Source organism: Pleurodeles waltl, chromosome 4_1, assembly GCF_031143425.1.
Source record: "Pleurodeles waltl isolate 20211129_DDA chromosome 4_1, aPleWal1.hap1.20221129, whole genome shotgun sequence".
Lineage (NCBI taxonomy): Eukaryota > Metazoa > Chordata > Amphibia > Caudata > Salamandridae > Pleurodeles > Pleurodeles waltl.
In genome coordinates this window covers 76962591-76981552 of record NC_090442.1, presented here as the reverse complement: position 1 = coordinate 76981552, position 18962 = coordinate 76962591, and the positions used below count along the sequence as shown (strand labels likewise).

Genomic DNA, 18962 nt, shown 5'->3' with positions numbered 1-18962 from the left:
TAAAAATAAAGTACCTTTATTTTTAGTATATCTGTATATTGTGTTTTCTTGTGATATTGTGCATATGACACCAGTGGTATGGTAGGAGCTTCACACGTCTCCTAGTTCAGCCTAAGCTGCTCTGCTAAGCTACCTTTTCTATCAGCCTAAGCTACTAGACACCTCTTCTACACTAATAATTGATAACTGGACCTGGTGCAGAGTATAAGTACCCTTTGGTACCCACTACAAACCAGGCCAGCCTCCTACAGAATCTGGCTAACAAGTCCTAATTTCCAATTGGGCAGTATTTGGTGCATCATTATCTCTGTCCGATAATACATCGCTCACCTTACTAGAATTTTCAGCTAATACAGTTCTAACGTAGTTTATTGGCTCCTGTAATTGACGTCTTCAACGGGTAGAATGTCAGGTAAGAAAAGTTACACTTGTCGCTCCAGTCAGTAGTTCCATTGTCTTGTCCCAGTGCAGGCGACCTTGCACCTGTTGCGAATTACACTGTTGCATTCGACAAAAATGTCACCTTAAGCAAGTCGGGTCTCATGAGAAAGAATTTGCTACGGTTACACACACATCTCTCTAGCTTCTGGAAAAGTACATTTTCACGTCCTTCAAGAAGACAGCACATTGTACGTTAGGAAAAAGCACATTTAATATGAGACCAGGCAGCTAGGCCCAGACCCTTGCTAACTAAGGCTTAGTGATTGATAAAGCAAAACTTTAACATATAACTCTTAATGCTAATATAAAATCATACATTAGTAATCAACGTATACATTGGTGGCCACTCCCCGTGGGCACATTTCAAACGCGTACATTAATATTAGTCTAGCACGTTTTCTATGCAGCTTCATTACACATAAAGTTGCAAGCATTTCATGTTAATTTTGAATATAAAGCTACACTCCACCAATACCTCCTCTGATGACTCTTGTCATCACACAAATCCCTTTCTTTCATAATTCGTTTATCTTCTTATTTCTTCCCCTGATTTCGTCTTTTCATATTTTATTCTGAACAATTTTTCCCTTTTCTTTTCTTCCCTCCTCGCATTACATTTTGCCAATTTTGCTCTAATTCTTTTACCAATTTTGCATGATAACCATAGCCCAAATAAACAAGTCAAAACAATCAATATTCCCTGTATTATTTTTCCCAATATCCCCTGCCAAATATTACTAAACCAGCTTCCCACTTTAGCAAGTCCCTTTCCAACCTTTTCCCAAACTCCTGGTTCTTTCAATTCCTTCCTATCTCTTGTTAGGTTAGTAAGCATACTTCTAATCTCATTACTATTATCAGGTATGTAGGCACAGCAGTGACGCTCATTAAGCATCTTACAGACTCCGCCATTTTTCGCTAAAAGAATGTCTAAAGCAAGCCTGTTTTGAAGAGTCATAGCTCTCTCCGCAGCAAGTTCAGTATCCATCAGGAGCATAGCTCCTGTGAAGTTTGTCAGCATGGTATCCACAATAGTAGACAACTTTCGAATGTTTATGGAGTTCAAGATAACTCCCACTGAAGGAATTATTGCTCCAAATATGTCTCCTAGTACACCAGCAGCAGTCTCTCTCTTTTGTCTAGTACAATGTAATTCAGACACCTTCGGGAACTTCTTTAAGTCCTCTAGCTTATATATCTTTGGGAAAACTATCCCCAAATAACATGTCCCATACCATCCCTTTGGAAGGCGGTAATAAGCATTAAGTCCACATATATAATAGACCCCAGGATTCTCTGGATCTTGTCCATTTAACATGAACGTCCACTTACTCTGAAACAAAAACAGATGCTTACATTCACTCGTTCCCATAAACACATTGTCATAATATGACTTAGGTCACGTTATGCAAAGCTTACCTACATGTAGTGCATCTAAAGCTAATTTCCCTTGCTCCCTAACTCCATTGTAACTCCCACTATTAATAAAGGATCGTTGCTGCAAGCCTTTTTCTAGTTTCCTCTTCAGAACCCTCCTTCTATTTTCAGTGTGATCTAGAAAGTTTTTCTCTACAGATGTAAGCAAGCAAGTCAAATTATTGTGGTGTGCATAAGACGTACTAATTGTTACTCTCGCTTCAAAGAACCCTTTGACCAACTTTATGGCATAATATTTAGCTACGCTATTCAAATCTTCTATGATAGGCACATAAGAGAACACAAGGTCGTGATTGGAATAGAAATATTGCACTACTTCTTGGTTGTAGAAACGTGTTAGTAGCAACCTACAGCTTATCCCATAGGTTAGGGGCAAACTTTGATAGGTAAGTCCCTCTTGTACTGAAACAGGAATTTGTATACACACATAACAAGCTTTCGCATCCATAGTATCAACATACTCACTCAGCAAGCGATAGAAGACATTAGTAGACAGTTCTCCATTTGTGTTAGTTTCTTCGTGCAAATACTTTGTATCTTGCTCAAACCCCTTGTAGCCTTGTTAGTTTCATTCTCATCCACCAATCGTATTTCCACAAACAAAGCTACAATGAATATCAAACATACAACACCTAAAGCAATACCCAAATATTTACAGCGCCTACTCCCCCCATTATCATCTCCCGTGCTAGGCATGATCTGTAAAGAATCAGAAAGTAAAGTGCTACAATTGTACACAACAACCAACTGAGGATCGTTAAAGCTTCTTTCATTTTTTTCTTCAGCAAAGCTAAGCAAAGTCTTTCTTCAGCAAGTATTTACAGCTTTCTCATTCACTCCCAGGATCCTTGTCAATTCGGTTAGCAGCTTGTCACAATCAGTTTTTCAAAAGGTCAATTCAGGTTAACAGTGTCACATCCGGTAACTTATCAGTCTCTTTTCTCAGCTCCCTTTAGCTCAATTTCAACTTAACACAATCTCTTTTCTTCGTGGCCAAACTCAGGTACCATAGTACTGATCTGGGACTTCTAGATCAAAACAGAACGGCAAGAACTCTTCTTGCCACTCAGCTGACGTTGCATATGCCCATTCAGGACCTGCGTATCTTCTGTTTGCTACCCTCTTTTTTTTCAACTTGCGATCACCTTGCAATTCCCCTTCACTCAGGTCTTCTTTTCTTGTTGAATCAACCTCTTCCTCTATTGTATCGTCAACAACCACCTTTCCTTTTGTCACTTGCGATTCTGGCATCTCTCTGGTCTTTGATCTCCTTTGTGGCAACTCGTTGTCCTCCTCTGACTCCATGGTGTTCTCTCCTGCAAGTGGCTCAGGAGGAGTCTGGACACTCTGACTCTTTTCGCTTCAACTCCTTCGCCTTATGGGTCTGTCAGGAGGTCAACTTCAATACCGCATCCGTCTGCTGCTGGGAGGACCTCTCTCTGGGTCGGACCTCCTGGCGCCTCAGTTGAGATAGGCTCACTGTCACCTCTCTGGGTCTCTTTTGTTGTTTGATTGACCAAGCCGTCCTCAAAGGGCTGTCCTTTTGTCTCAGTTCCCCTTTGTTTACTTTCCGTCCCTGAGAGTTCCTTTTCTGTTGTTACTTTCGACAACTCAATTTCCTCATCAGTTGGGCATGTCCCCTTCTTTGTGTGACTGGCATGGATCGAGTTTGGAATTCCTGCACACTTCACAGCAGTAGTAGTCGTCAGTATTACTTGATATGGCCCCTTCCAACGTGGCTCCAAACACAACTTTCTCACGTGTTTCTTGACAACAACCCAGTCACCAGCTTTCAGGTTGTGACCTGGATCATTTATCGATGGCAGTGTGGTTGCTTCCACCTGGTGAGAGAAAGAGCAGACCACGTCAGCCATACCCTTGCAGTAGTCCAACACCATATCATTCTTGATTGATATTCACAAGAGCATTTGCAGGCACTGCAGGCAATCTCATAGCTCGGCCCATGAGAATTTCATGAGGAGACAGTCCTGTTTTCTTGTTGGGTGTATTTCTCATTGACATTAGCACCAATGGCAATGCATCCGGCCATTTCAAATTTGTAGCTGTACACATCTTTGCCATTCTCGACTTCAAGGTACCATTCATCTGCTCCACTAATCCGGAGGCTTCAGGGCGGTAAGTACAATGCAGCTTCCTTTCAATGTTCAATGAGGCACACAATAGCTTAACCACCTCATTGTTGAAGTGACTTAATCTATCTGATTCTAAAGAGATCGGAAACCCAAAACGTGGTATCAATTCCCTAAGCAGCAACTTCGCTACTGTGAGGCTGTCATTCCTATGTGTGGTGTAAGCTTCAATCAAGTGACTAAAGATCACCAACACGTATCTCAAACCTCCACACACAGGCATCTCAATAAAATCCAATTGCATTCTGCTAAATGGACCTCCTGCTCTCCCAATGTGGCTCAGATTCTCCACTGTCCCTTTCCCCGCATTCATCTGCTGAAGATGTTGCACCTGTGACAAATCACTTCTGCAGCTTGTCTGAATTTCGGGTTAAACCAGTCAATTTTAAACAACCTAATCATATCATCTCTCCCAATATGTGCTTGACCATGATAAAACCTTGCAAACTGTGCAAAACACTGTTCGGCAAAACCATTTTCCCCTTGTCTGACACCCACAAATCATCTGCTCTCTGTACACATTGCATATTAACCCATGAACGCTTCTCATCCCTGCTGGCACGTCCCTGCAACAATTTCAATTCTTCCAATGTGCCAACCACCCTCAAAGCATAACCTGTGCATGTCTCATTTTCTGTTTCAGGTAACAATTCCCACTGATCTTTAAACGATATACAGTTCAATGCGCAAAACCTTGCGACTTGATTCACATATCCATTTCCCATTGACACAAAGTCTTGTGATTTCACATGAGCGCTGCATATCACCACGGCAATTTCATGAGGTAACTGAATCACGTGCAACAACTGCTTAATTCTTTCACCATTTTTCACTGGAGAACCAGAAGAGGTCAGGAAACCCCTCTGGGACCATAGCTGGCCAAAATCATGGACAATCCCAAATCCGTACCTGCTGTCAGTATAGATAGTTACCTTCAGTTTGTCAGCGGCATGGCATGCCCTAGTAAGAGCAACCAATTCAGCCACTTGAGCAGAGTATACTCTTCAAGCCAAGATGCTTCTAAGATACCGGTAATTGTACACACAGCGTATCCGGCTCTCAGTACTCCTACTGAGTCTCTCAGACATGAGCCATCAACAAAGATAATGTAGTCATTTTCTTTCAATTGGGTATCTTTAATGTCGGGCCTCGGTTTGGTGCACATTTCTGCCTCAAGACAATCATGTTCTACCTCAGCATCATCAACTTCTGTATTCTTATTTGGAAGCAAAGTTGCCGGGATTAACACAGTACATCTTTTCAGTGACACATTTGATGACCCCAATATAATCGTTTCATATTTCGTCAATCTGGCATTTGTCATGTGCTGGGATGTGGTTCGGGTCAGTAAAATTTCAACTGAATGTGGGGCCATAACTGTTAAAGGATGTCCCATCACTATGCCTTCAGATTGTGTAAGGCTTTGACCAACTGCTGCTACTGCGCGCAGACAACCTGGTAAGGCTGCTGCGACTGGGTCCAAAGTAGCTGAAAAATATGCTACTGGTCGGTTTGCACCTCCATGGACCTGTGTCAAGACAGACAAGCAGCAAGCATCACGTTCATGACAAAACATGACAAAAGGCTTTGTGTAATCAGGCATACCCAAAGCTGGAGCCCTGCACATACACTCTCTCAACTCAATGAATGCCCTCATCTCTTTCTCGGACATAGTTATGACATCTGGCCCATCTTTAACCTCCTTAACAGTCAGTCTCACCATTGGCTTAGAGATAACTGAGAAGTTCGGGATCCACTGATGACAGTAGCCCACCATTCCCAGAAACATCCTCACATCTCTCCGGGATGTTAGGGGATTCATCTGCAATATGGTGGTCACTCTTTCCTTGGATATTTTCCTCAACCCTTTCTCAATCAGATGACCTAGATATTTCACCTCTTTCTGGCAGTACTGCAGCTTCTTTGTGGACACTTTATGCCCATTCTTTCCCAAGTGGTTCAGTAAGGCAATATTATCATACCTGCAGTCATCTCTCGTTTTGGATGCAATTAACAAATCATCAATGTACTGCACTAGAGTTGAATTAAAAGGCAATTCCAATGACTCCAAATCTTTCTTCAATATCTGATTGAAGATGGAAGGTGACTCCGAAAACCCTTGAGGGATTCGACACCAACTGTAAACCTTGTCCAAGAATTTAAAACTGAAAAGAAATTGGCTGTCCTCATGAAGAGGCACAGAAAAGAACGCTTGAGACAAGTCTACAACTGTGAACCATTATGCATCACATGGGACCTGGAACATAATCACAGCTGGATTTGGCACTACTGGACAACATTTCACCACTATGTCATTTATTTTTCTCAAGTATTGGACAATTCGAACCTTCCCACAAGGCTTTCTCAGTCCATTATAGGTGAATTACATGGACTGCTCATCACTTCCTTCAAGACCCCTTGCTTCACAAAGTCTGCAATTATCTGCGTTACCTGCATGAGGACATCCTGTGCCATGTGGTACAGCATTTGGCTTCACATCTACTTTGACTGGTTCTACTCCTTTTATCAATCCCACCTCTTTTCCTGTCAAGTCCCACACCTTTTCTTTGGTGGTCCCCTTTAAGTCTGCTGGCAAATCAGTCACTGTGAACATTGGGAAGAAGCTTATCAAGGGGTACTCTTCATCTGTGGTCTCTGTCTCTGAGATCTGATCATCATCCCCTTCATTGTCACTGGTTGTCTGCACCTCAATTCCTTCATTAGAACAGGTGATTGAACACCTCGTCTTGCACAGTAAGTCTCTTCCCAGTAGGGACACCGGACTTGAATCACAGACTACAAACCTGTGCAATCCCTGGAAGGTACCAATCTCAACGTGAACCGGATCTGTAATCGGGTTAGTCAGGAGCTGGTTTGCCACTCCTACTACCTTTATGGTACATCCTGAAAGAGGCAACTTCGGAACCTCTGCACTTCTGACTGTAGAGCGCGTAGCTCCTGTGTCAACCAAGAATGAGACTTTGTGCCCATCACCTTCCCCTGCACATAGGGTCCTCTCTGATCTACTTCTAGGGACGCTGAAAGCCTGCACCCCTCTCTATCTGAGCTGTCATCCAACCGTTCATCATTTATTCCATTCTCACAACGTAAAGGGAACTGTTGTACTTTGTTACTTTGACTCATTCCTTGACCTGTGACCTGTTGAGGAAGCATCACCTGTTGCTGTCCCATTGGTGCTAAAGGCAACTGCATTTGCTGTCTAGGTACCACGGGAATCTGCTGTTGCACTTGCTGCATCTGCACTGGTTGTACACGTGGCATCTGCACTTGTTGCATGGGTTGAAGACCCTGCATCTGAACCATGTTATTTAGGAAATTCGGACCCCTCATCCTTGGTCCTTTAACATTTTGGAATGCATTGACATCATTGCTTTGTTGAACAACACCCTCCTGCACCATCATCGGGCATTCCCGCTTCCAGTGTTCAACGCCCCTGCAAGCATGACATGGTAGCACCTTCTTCATCCCTTGCACATCATTTTGAACTACTACAGTATTCAAATCTGGACCACGGTTCACAAAACCTCCTCGACCTCTGCCTCTCACTTGCGTCTGAAACATCCCATTTCCTTGTGTCTGTTGCACCATCTGCTGTAAACCATTTCCCTGCATCCCTGCTTGTGCTCCCTTAATTTGCATCACCATCACTTTTTCCTTCAACTTTCTCTGCTTCAACTCGATCTCATCACTACAGTATTTCGCATAATGCAACACCTCATCAATCGGCTCTGCTTGCCAACAAATCAAATGAGTCTTAATCATCTGACTAATCTGAGGTCCCAGTCCTTCAACAAACCTGAACACTAGGTGATTCATGTCCTTCGGCTCTATAACCTCTGTACCACTGTAATGTTTGAATGCCTTCAACAAACTCTCATAGTAGGCATATATTGACTAATATTCTGCGGTGAAACTTTCTGCTTCAAAAACTCAATCACCTTATAGTAGTACCTCATCACCACAGGAGACGGTGCTCCTGTAGCTCTGTCTCTTGCCGGTTCTGCTGTCGGCCAATCCACACTTCTCTTGCACTCAAGCCACAAATCAGCCGGAACTATGATCTTAAACAGCGTGTTCAAGTCTTCCCAAAGACACTTCGCAAGCTTCACAAACCTGTCTGTCTGCTGATACCGCTCTATCGGCTTCTCCTTCAGCCTGGGAAAATCGTTTGTGAAAGACAAAATGTCACCTCTAGACCACGGTATGTGAACAAGAACCCCTCCAGCTGTTTCTCTCATTGGTAACATCTTTATTGTACCCGTATCTGGCACGGCTTTCGCCTGTTGCGACTCCGGGCAGTCACTTTTCCTTTTATCTCTTTTCTTTGCCCATCTGCCTTCCCACTTTTCTAAGGCTCCCCAGACCTGCACACACTGTAGTATTTCTTTAAGATGTGCCTTCATTCCAGTAGACCTCATGTGATCAAAATCTTTAGGCTCAAAGTCTAACCTGTAACTCCTCTTCAGATGTTTCGTGTTGTTTAAGTCTATGTCGTATTTATCTGCCAAGTTCGCTAAACTCTTCTGCACCTTGCTCACCTCTTTAGTTATCTTCGGGCACAGATACCTTAATTCTGCTTCTGTATATGATTCTAGCCTGTTCACCCCCATACTCCTTTCAACTAGCTCAGCTGCTTCCATGCCCAACCTCACAAAATTCAGGTACTCTTCTCTTTCCGACCTCTCTGCTGTTGCAGGAGTAGTCTGTAGTGTATTCAGCTTGTCTAACCATTCATTCAATTGTTGCGCAGTTAAACCTTGCAACAAGATATTTCCAGCCAGTATCATTGGGTTTTGTGGCACATTCGCACTTGTAATCTGCGGAGTCAGTAGTCCCAAACCTAAGTGTCTCATGGCATTTGGAGGAACCCCTACCGGACTGAAGTCTAACAGGGACCTTCTCAACCAATTGCCTCTCACGGACGGCTGCCAATCCGTGCGCGACCCTTCTTGCTAACCGACCTATCCCAGCGCGACTCCAATGACGTCAAACTCACACACATTGCGGCTGACAAAGTCTTGCGGCTTGTCTTCCTCACTCTCGATCCACACGAAAACTAATGCAATATATTGCGAGCACCAAAAAAAACTCAAATTTGCCGGTTTACTACAGGGAGGGTAACACAATCGCTTCAGAATTTTACAGAGATTTCACTTTAAGTCTCGGCCGCTACTCTCTCCTTCTCAGATCCCGCACTCGCAAGCAAAATTTGACCCACAAATTTTACTCTCAACTTGTCAATGGTTTGTCCTAGTGTACTTTAGAACTTGCCAAATCTCCATCGAAGTTTTCATTCACTCACATTGACTCAAACTTGACTCGTCAACCACGCCCGATTGACCTATTAAACTGCGCAAATTACAACATAAACCAAGTGTCTCATACATCATACTCCGGAGTCTTAGACCACGCAGGGTCATTACATCACCAACAACCACGTGGACAATTTTTTGAGCACAAAGCGCCACACTCACATGAAGTTTACCGACTTCCCTACTCTCATACTGCGGAGTACGCACACTCCTACTAAAACATCACCTGGCCTGAAATTCTCACAACCCTCACAATTCACCTGCGGTATGCATAAGCTGTGCAAGCGCAAATTCTACGTCACTCGCACTATCACTAGAACACCGAGAACATACCCAACTCACTTCGGCAATCTCCGAGATTCCGAGAAAGTCATTTGGGTCTTAGGGGCACATCATCTTTCTAATTTGCATTGTCTCAAAAACAATTCTAAAACGATGGTCCCTCGTTTTAGGGCCCCAAATGGACGAAAAAATCCTCTGCTACCAGAACTGATAACGAGTCCCGACCTAGGTAATTTACTTCCTCTGGGACTCTTTTTGGTCAATTAATCTTTTGACCCTGATTGGAGACACCTTAAGACGAGATATCTATTCAGCCTTTCAATCAATAGATCAATAACCTCATCAATATTCACAATGACAAATTGATCAAACTAGATAATGACATTAATAATAACCAAAACACACCATGACTATTCGGTCATGAATAACCACACGACTTTAGTAAGATTTATGATATTTATTCCCTATTTGTTACACTCTACTAGCAAGTTTATTAGTCTCAATACCAAACAACACATCATCAATGTTACAATATGACAACTAGAATAAGACTTTTTCAAAGCACTTTAGCAGAGCATAGATCATGAACATTAGAACAAAGCACGACGTTAACATGAATCAACTTTAGCAGAGTATCATTAGCACATTATTCAACAAAACAAGGACTCAGTCATTTGTCTATCTGCATTCAGTATTAGTGAACTCCTTAACTATCCTCTAATTAGCATCAGCATGTTGGGCTTCATGCAAAACAATTTAGCAACACAAATTTAGAAAACATCTAACTATGGCCTCTATCAAAAGAGCAGTTGGTACCTAGAAAGGAAAGGCAAACAGACAATTACAATTTCATTATCATATGGTTACCCTCCGTAATGGTTCAGCATACAGGGTCAGTCTTCGTCCTCAGGACATCAGTTGATTTGCCATCAGCCAGGACAGAACAGCAAAGTCTCAGCAAGACAGTGCAATATGCTCTTCCCTCATAAGTAGGAGAAGTAAGTATCAGGCAAGGCAAGAAAGGTGAGGATGGTTTAAAGTATCAAAAAGCAAAGACAAAGTCTCTCAGAGTAGCAAGAATAATGACAAGTAATGGCATCACAGTGGCGAGGAAGAATGCTCAAGAATGGCCTCAGAAGAATGGCAAAGAATGGCTGATTTCTCCTTGTGACACGTCGTTATATCGAATCTGGCACACAAGTCTCTAATTTTCAATTGGGAAATATTTGGTGCATCGTTATCTCTGTCCAATAATCCATCGCTCACTTTACTAGAATTTTTACCTAATCCAGTTCTCACATAGTTTGTTGGCTCCTGTAATTGACGTCTTCAACGGGTAGAATGTCAGGTAAGAAAAGTTACACTTGTCGCACCAGTCAGTAGTTCCATTGTCTTGTCCCAGTGCAGGCGACCTTGCACCTGTTGCAAACTACACTGTTGCACTTGGCAAGAATGTCTCCTTGAGCAAGTCGGGTCTCATGAGAAATAATTTACTACAGTTACAGACACATCTCTCTAGCTTCTGAAAAAGTACAGTTTCATGTCCTTCACGAAGACAGCACATTGCACGTTAGGAAAAAACACAAGTGTCATGACCACACAAACTTGCCAAATCAAATCAAAGAAATGCTTGAGAAAAGCAAAGAGATATCCTCAGTGGAGACAGCAAAGCCCAAACTGGAAGAAGTTTTGCAGAGTAATCTTGCGCTTATTTCAAAGGAAGAATCAAGAAGAGAAGATTCAAGATGGCTGTTGTGAGTCCTGAAGGTTAGTTACAGTTCTAGTTTTGCAATCGGTTGGTTGCTAGGTTACGAGCTCACCAGCTGGAAGCTTGGCACTTCAACTGAGGTCTGACAGGAATCAGCTGTGTGGAGAGAGAGCGCGCTTCAGAGCAGAAACTCCTGTGAGGTAAAATTACACTTGAATACTATTTTACAGAAAACGTGATAAATATTGTCAAGGTTTATTTGAGGAGTTTAATAGTAGACCGTTCCAGTGGAGGTTTGGCAAGGCTACAGAGTTTAAAGTATGAATAAACCTTATGTTTACAAGGTTCCTGTTTAAGATACCAAAGTCAAAAGAAAAACGAACTTTAACAAGCAAGTATTTACAAATACCAAGGTTATAAACGAAGGCCGAGTTTAAAGGAGAAATGAATGTTAACAAGTAAGCATTTACAAATGCAACGGTAATAAACCAAAGTAGAGTTTAAAAGAGAAACGAACTTTAATAAACAAGCATTTACAAATACAAGTTATCGGCAGATGTCGAAGTAAGAAAGGAGAAACTAACTTTAATAAACAAGCATTTACAAATACAAGTTATCAACACATGTCGAAGTAAGAAAGAAGAAGCGAACTTTAATAAACAAGCATTTACAAATACAAGTATTGACAGAAGTCAAAATAAGAAAGGAGAAACAAACTTTCACAAGCAAGAATTACCAATGCAATAAACGTAATTGAACTCTCTAATATAAAGTAGAAACCAACGAACATCAGCTGATTTGGAGAACGCATTATCACCAACTATATATATATATATAGCAGCATTAAACCAATCTCTAACAAAGGTTGAGAAGTTCTTCCAGAATCAGTAATAAGCATTTTTAAGAAGAGCTTATCATTCATAGAGAGAAGCAAGGCTACAGAGTGCTCAGGGTGAGTGAAGAAATAATAGAATTAAAGAGAATTAATTGTTAAGAGTAGAAAGTGTAAAACTGATGTTGTATGTCCCTAGTAATTGCGACTGCGACTCTTGCAGATGCTGCATCCAATCTTAGACGTGAAGAGGCAGACTGAGTACTGACATTCATCATCTCTGTGGCAGTCTCTCTACAATCCCATTCCCCTTTCCCCCTCCGGGGTACTCAGCACAAAGGATTAAAATTCGTTGTGAGTAGCTCGGGTCGGGACTGAGGAGTTATCTTCTGCTTCTGAGGAAATCGAATTGAAGTATCCTGACAATATGAGACCAGGCAGCTAGGCCCAGACCCTTGCTAACTAAGGCCTAGTGATTGATTTAGCAAAACCTTAACATATAACTCTTAATGCTAATATACAATCAGACATTAGTACACTGTTAATCCATCATTAGTCAATTTCATTAATCAACGTATACATTGCTGGCCACTCCCCGTGGGCACATTTCAAACGCGTACATTAAAATTAGTCTAGCACGTTTTCTATGCAGCTTCATTACACATAAATTTGCAAGCATTTCATGTTAATTTTGAATATAAAGCTACACTCCAACACTGCTCACAGTAATAAGGTATGTGTGAAGGTATACACCTTGAAAAGAGGGTGGGTATAGCTCAGTGGTAAAGCATTTAACTGCAGATCAATAGATCCCCAATTCAAGTCCGACTTCCCACTGTTCGTTTTAGGAGAAAAAAAAATCTCTGTTACTTATTTCAATTCCTGGAGATTATATGAAAGTATGTCACAGAAAAACCACTAATTAAAAAGAGTTTTAGCTTTTATCTGGGTCCGTAAGAGGGTTGTGTGAAAGGACCAGCAGCTGGTCTCCATTGCAGTCCGTGTGACTAGTGAACCAAGAGTTAGCTTGAGAGTGAGCTGGAATCCTTGGCCTAGGACCAGCTGTCATGCTATGTATTTTGGTGTGAATAGTGAAGCAGCAGGTGTGTTGAGCGTGTCCAACAGCTTGTAGCCAGGGGCATGAGTCAGGCTGTGTCCCAGACCCTGTGACTAATAAAGAGGCAGGTGGTATAGAGACAGCCTATAAAAGAGGAAGCCGTTCTGATGAGATCCACAACAGCAGTTTCCAGTCCGTCCAGTTCCAGCTGTCACATCAAGGGGGCATATCTTAGTGGTAGAGCAGTTGACGGCAGATCAAGAGATCCCTGGTTCAAATCCAGGTGCCCCCTTAATGCTTTAAAGAAGCTGTAAATTTCTTTCTGTATCACTTTTTTGCAATTCTGTGGGATTTGTTGAAAGTATGTCACACTAAAACGACCAATTAAGCAAAATAGCTCAAAGTTTTATGTGCATCCTTAAGACTCTTGTTGAAAATTAACAGTTTTCACACTCACACCCAGTAACTGCACCATGGATGAATCTGGGTGCCCCCTTCACACGTGAAAGAAGCTGACAATTTCTTTCTATTTCACTTTCTACAATTCTTGGGCATTTATTGAAAGTATATCACAGTAAAACGACTATTTAAACAAAATAGCTCAAAGTTTTATGTGCATCCTTAAGACTGTTGTGCGAAAATTAACAGTTTTCACACTCACGCCCAGTAACTGCACCATGGATTAATTAGAGTAAAACAAGAGTTTGTAAATCGGCACACGGATACAAATTGAAATTTGTGTACACAGCATGATACTGTGTATTTTAATACATCTTTCTATATTGTGTAGTGTGCAGCACACAGATAATGTTTTACGGCATGGATTTATTAACAAGCATTGCTTCTAATAATTGAGCATATACCAGAAATTTCAGGTGCAAAGAAAAAATACATGGGTAAACAAATCACAAGTTTCTAAATTCAACTGTATTTACCACAGCACAGCTGATTTGTTGTGCTTTAAGAAACACTGTGTGCCTGTACAGCAGCAAATATGTGAGTGTGTGGACACTGTATGCCCGTAATGCTTTGGACAGTAGCATGTGTGTTTGCTGATAGTAATATGTGTAAGAAACAAATGCCTGCATGCTGTTACTTGTGTCTTTCTCCAGGAGCACACCTATTTACTGTAATTAGTATGTAAGGTAGCATCGGCTAGACAAAACTGGACCCAAATGCTGGTACACTGTGACTAGCCCGTGTACTGTTTCCAGTGTGTTTCACTAGTATTACACCAGCTTACCGTTACTAGAATGTACTGAAAGACTGGCCCAATATGTATACCATATTAAATTGTTTTACCATAAAACAAAGAGAAAGCATTGTTAAAGACATTACCACGCAAGGGACCCAGAAATTGCATTTTAAAAGACATCTATGTGAACTTGCATCGATTAGAAGAGATAGTGACTGTGTGAGAGTTGTACGGTACTGCTAACCAAAGCACTGTTAATAAGAAGTCTTTCATCACTAGAGTTGTGTTCTGTCAATCTCTGAGGCAGTGGATTTTTAAATGAGCTAGGAGGCTTAGACTGGCTGAGTCACTGACAGCTTTGCACACTTTCTGCAGAGAGTGAGCAGACAAGAGACTAAGATTGATATTTAGGGCACAGAGTGATTGCAGAAGAGAGTAAGACTCACTCTCACTTCCAGCATAGTGAGTAGACAAGAGAGTAAGCTAGTCCCACAGCTGGAATCCCAGAGTAGGTATAACTCAGTGCTAGTCAGAGTCCATGGTATTATATGTGACTTCTACACTCCACTGCCTGCTCCTCACAGTACTAAGGTATGTGTGAAGGCAGAGAAGTTGCAAAGCGGTGGTTATAGCTTAGCGGTAAAGCAGTTGACTGCAGATCAAGAGGTCCCCAGTTCAAGTCTTGCTTCCCACTTCTCCTTTCAAGGAAAAAAAAATGATCCTTTACTTATTTCAATTTCTGGAGTTTTCATGAAAGTATGTCACAGAAAAAACACTAATTAAAAAGAGTTTTAGCTTTTATCTGCGTCCGTAAGAGGGTTGTGTGAAAGGACCAGCAGCCGGTCTCCATAGCAGTCCCTGTGACTAGTGAAGCAAGAGTTAGCTTTAGAGTGAGCTGGCACCCTTGGCCTAGGACCAGCTGTCATGCTATGTATTTTGGTGTGAATAGTGAAGCAGAAGGTGTGTTGAGTGTGTCCAGCAGCTTGTAGCCAGGGGCATGAGTCAGGCTGTGTCCCAGACCCTGTGACTAATAAAGCAGCAGGTGGTATAGAGACAGCCTATAAAAAAGAAATCCGTTCTGATGAGATCCACAGCAGCACTTTCTAGTCCATCCAGTTCCACACATCCCATCAAGGGGGTATAGCTCAGTGGTAGAGTATTTGACTGCAGATCAAGAGGTCCCTCGTTCAAATCCAGGTGCCCCCTTAACACTTTAAAGAAGCTGTACATTTCTTTCTGTATCACTTTTTTGCAATTCTGTGGGATTTTTTGAAAGCATGTCACACTAAAACGACTAATTAAGCAAAATAGCTCAAATTTTTATGTGCATCCTTAAGACTCTTGTTGAAAATTAACAGTTTTCACACTCACACCCAGTAACTACACCATGGATGAATCTGGGTGCCCCCTTCACAGGTGAAAGAAGCTGTCAATTTCTTTCTATATCACTTTCTACAATTCTTGGGGATTTATTGAAAGTATATCACACTAAAACAACTATTTAAACAAAATAGCTCAAAGTTTTATGTGCATCCTTAAGACTGTTGTGCAAAAATTAACAGTTTTCACACTCACGGCCAGTAACTGCACCATTGATCAATTCGAGTAAAACAAGAGTTCGTACATTGGCACAGAGAGACAAATTGAAATTTGTGTACACAGCATGATACTGTGTACTTTAATACATCTTTCTACATTCTGTAGTGTGCAGCACACAGATAATGTTTTACGGCATGGATTTATTAACAAGCATTGCTTCTAATAATTGAGCAGATAGCAGAAATGGCAGGTGCAAAGAAAAAATACATGGGTAAACAAATCACAAGTTTCTAAATTCCACTGTATTTACCACAGCACAGCTGATTTGTTGTGCTTGAAGAAACACTGTGTGCCTGTACAGCAGCAAATATGTGAGTGTGTGGACACTGTATGCCCGTAATGCTTTCACAAATGTCCTTATACTGTAACAGAAGTCTCTGCAGTGTTAGAACTGAGTTTGGACAGTAGCATGTGTGTTTATTGATAGTAATATGTGTAAGAAACAAATGCCTGCATGCGGTTACTTGTGTCTTTCTCCAGGAGCACACCTATTTACTGTAATTAGTATGTAAAGTAACATCGGCTAGACAAAACTGGACCCAAATGGTGGTACACTGTGACTAGCCCGTGTACTGTTTCCAGTGTGTTTCACTAGTATTACACCAGCTTACCGTTACCAGAATGTACAGTAAGACTGGCCCAATAGGTATACCATATCAAATTGTTTTACCATAAAACAAAGAGATAGCATTGTTAAAGACATTACCACGCAAGGGACCCAGAAATTGCATTTTCAAAGACATCTATGTGAACTTGCATCGATTAGAAGAGATAGTGACTGTGTGAGAGTTGTATGGTACTGCTAACCAAAGCACTGTTAATAAGAAGTCTTTCATCACTAGAGTTGTGTTCTGTCAATCTCTGAGGCAGTGGATTTTTAAATGAGCTAGGAGGCTTAGACTGGCTGAGTCACTGACAGCTTTGCACACTTACTGCAGAGAGTGAGCAGACAAGAGACTAAGATTGATATTTAGCGCACAGAGTGATTGCAGAAGAGAGTAAGACTCACTCTCACTTCCAGCATAGTGAGTAGACAAGAGAGTAAGCTAGTCCCACAGCTGGAATCCCAGAGTAGGTATAACTCAGTGCTAGTCAGAGTCCATGGTATTATATGTGACTTCTACACTCCACAGCCTGCTCCTCACAGTACTAAGGTATGTGTGAAGGCAGAGAAGTCTCAAAGCGGGTGGGTATAGCTTAGCGGTAAAGCAGTTGACTGCAGATCAAGAGGTCCCCAGTTCAAGTCTTGCTTCCCACTTCTCCTTTCAAGGGAAAAAAAATGATCCTTTACTTATTTCAATTTCTGGAGTTTTCATGAAAGTATGTCACAGAAAAACCACTAATTAACAAGAGTTTTAGCTTTTATCTGCGTCCGTAAGAGGGTTGTGTGAAAGGACCAGCCGCCGGTCTCCATAGCAGTCCCTGTGACTAGTGAAGCAAGAGTTAGCTTTAGAGTGAGCTGGCACCCTTGGCCTAGGACCAGCTGTCATGCTATGTATTTTGATGTGAATAGTGAAGCAGAAGGTGTGTTGAGTGTGTCCAGCAGCTTGTAGCCAGGGGCATGAGTCAGGCTGTGTCCCAGACCCTGTGATTAATAAAGCAGCAGGTGGTATAGAGACAGCCTATAAAAGAGAAATCCGTTCTGATGAGATCCACAGCAGCACTTTCTAGTCCGTCCAGTTCCGCACATCCCATCAAGGGGGTATACCTCAGTGGTAGAGCATTTGACTGCAGATCAAGAGGTCCCTGGTTCAAATCCAGGTGCCCCCTTAGCACTTTAAAGAAGCTGTACATTTCTTTCTGTATCACTTTTTTGCAATTCTGTGGGATTTTTTGAAAGCATGTCACACTAAAACGACTAATTAAGCAAAATAGCTCAAACTTTTATGTGTATCCTTGAGACTCTTGTTGAAAATTAACAGTTTTCACACTCACACCCAGTAACTACACCATGGATGAATCTGGGTGGCCCCTTCACACGTGAAAGAAGCTGTCAATTTCTTTCTATATCACTTTCTACAATTCTTGGGGATTTATTGAAAGTATATCACACTAAAACAACTATTTAAACAAAATAGCTCAAAGTTTTATGTGCATCCTTAAGACTGTTGTGCAAAAATTAACAGTTTTCACACTCACGGCCAGTAACTGCACCATTGATCAATTCGAGTAAAACAAGAGTTCGTACATTGGCACAGAGAGACAAATTGAAATTTGTGCACACAGCATGATACTGTGTACTTTAATACATCTTTCTACATTCTGTAGTGTGCAGCACACAGATAATGTTTTACGGCATGGATTTATTAACAAGCATTGCTTCTAATAATTGAGCATATAGCAGAAATTGCAGGTGCAAAGAAAAAATACATGGGTAAACAAATCACAAGTTTCTAAATTCCACTGTATTTACCACAGCACAGCTGATTTGTTGTGCTTGAAGAAACACTGTGTGCCTGTACAGCAGCAAATATGTGAGTGTGTGGACACTGTATGCCCGTAATGCTTTCACAAATGTCCTTATACTGTAACAGAAGTCTCTGCAGTGTTAGAACTGAGTTTGGACAGTAGCATGTGTGTTTACTGATAGTAATATGTGTAAGAAACAAATGCCTGCATGCTGTTACTTGTGTCTTTCTCCAGGAGCACACCTATTTACTGTAATTAGTATGTAAAGTAACATCGGCTAGACAAAACTAGACCCAAATGGTGGTACACTGTGACTAGCCCGTGAACTGTTTCCAGTGTGTTTCACTAGTATTACACCAGCTTACCGTTACTAGAATGTACAGTAAGACTGGCCCAATAGGTATACCATATCAAATTGTTTTACCATAAAACAAAGAGATAGGATTGTTAAAGACATTACCACGCAAGGGACCCAGAAATTGCATTTTAAAAGACATCTATGTGAACTTGCATTGATTA

General features: G+C 41.5%; 2 non-coding genes across 2 annotated transcripts; both read left to right on the top strand.

Annotated features, from left to right (window-relative positions):
- The first annotated feature begins 15569 nt into the window (after positions 1-15569).
- Positions 15570-15641, top strand: TRNAC-GCA (transfer RNA cysteine (anticodon GCA)). Its single transcript has one exon. It is a non-coding gene; the product is annotated as a tRNA-Cys (tRNA).
- A 2091-nt stretch (positions 15642-17732) lies between these two features.
- Positions 17733-17804, top strand: TRNAC-GCA (transfer RNA cysteine (anticodon GCA)). Its single transcript has one exon. It is a non-coding gene; the product is annotated as a tRNA-Cys (tRNA).
- The last annotated feature ends 1158 nt before the right edge of the window (positions 17805-18962 follow it).